This window comes from Gossypium hirsutum, chromosome A10, assembly GCF_007990345.1.
Source record: "Gossypium hirsutum isolate 1008001.06 chromosome A10, Gossypium_hirsutum_v2.1, whole genome shotgun sequence".
NCBI lineage: Eukaryota > Viridiplantae > Streptophyta > Magnoliopsida > Malvales > Malvaceae > Gossypium > Gossypium hirsutum.
In genome coordinates, this window is record NC_053433.1 from 5,958,266 (window position 1) to 5,959,459 (window position 1,194).

Consider the following 1,194-nt stretch of genomic DNA (forward strand, 5'->3'; position numbering starts at 1 on the left):
ATTATTTAGGCTCATGAATATATCTAGATATAATTTAATTTTTTATTTTATACTGTAAACATAATGAATCAAAAATATTAGTTTCCCTATGAAAAGATATATTGAAAGATACATTTATTTAGTATTTATATAAATAAATTTTCTATTCGTCATTCTCGTATTTCACGTTGTATCTATAATTATTTAATGTTGTTTATAAATATAAATGCCAAAAAACTGTGTGCTATAAAAAAGTTACAAAAAGAAAATGGAAAATCCGAGGGGAGAGGAAATAAAAGGAAAAGCAGACGACGCCTGAGAGATTCGAACTCTCGCGGGGAAACCCCATGTACTTAGCAGGCACACGCCTTAACCACTCGGCCAAAGCGTCATTGCTCGTCAAGTATATTAAATAATTTATATTATGGTTGTTTGTTCGGTGATAATATTTTTCACCAAAAAGAAATTGTAAATTGTAATAAATATTCAAGTAACATGAATTGGGTACTATGATAATATCCTTTAAACAGGCACATAATGTCTTGATATGAATTTGATTAATATACCGTAGATAATAAAAACAGTGCCAAAAATTCTTCCAACATATCTATTCAACTTACATATCATCATCAAATCCAAGTAGTTTAAACTATGACAAGTGTTATAGTCACAACTCTTTTAAAAACCAACCAAATTAATTTTTATATTTTAATTAATAAAATTAACTTTAAATATAAGTTTACTTTTAAAAGTTGAAAAAACCAAATCCTTCAAACACATCAAATCAAATTTGGTTTAACACTATAAAGTACTTCATCATAAATGTTTTTATTTTCAAAATGTATGGATGATTTCAATTTACCTAAAGAATATGGATGATTTTCATTTTTTTTCATAATACATTGTATAATAAAAAGAGATTAATAAAATAAAAAAGAAAAATATATATTTAGAACCACAGTTTTATTAATATTATGAAATATTTGGTACATTAAACATATAACATTAGTACCTATTTTTATTTTTTGATGGCTCCCCCCAACATTGAAGAACAATGGCATAAAAAGGTTTTTTTCACAATTTACACCATGAGTTCTCCCCATATATCTTGCCCGAACAATCTAATTTTTCGCTTAATTACAACTTTAAATTTTTTCCAAGGTCCATTACCTTGGGGTTTTTCAGTGAAAGTAACTTCGTCGTTCGCTTTTAATC

At 26.5% G+C, this 1,194-nt stretch overlaps 1 non-coding gene across 1 annotated transcript; it reads right to left on the reverse strand.

Annotated features, from left to right (window-relative positions):
* Positions 1-288: 288 nt before the first annotated feature.
* On the reverse strand, positions 289-370 carry TRNAS-GCU (transfer RNA serine (anticodon GCU)). Its single transcript has one exon. It is a non-coding gene; the product is annotated as a tRNA-Ser (tRNA).
* Positions 371-1,194: the final 824 nt, after the last annotated feature.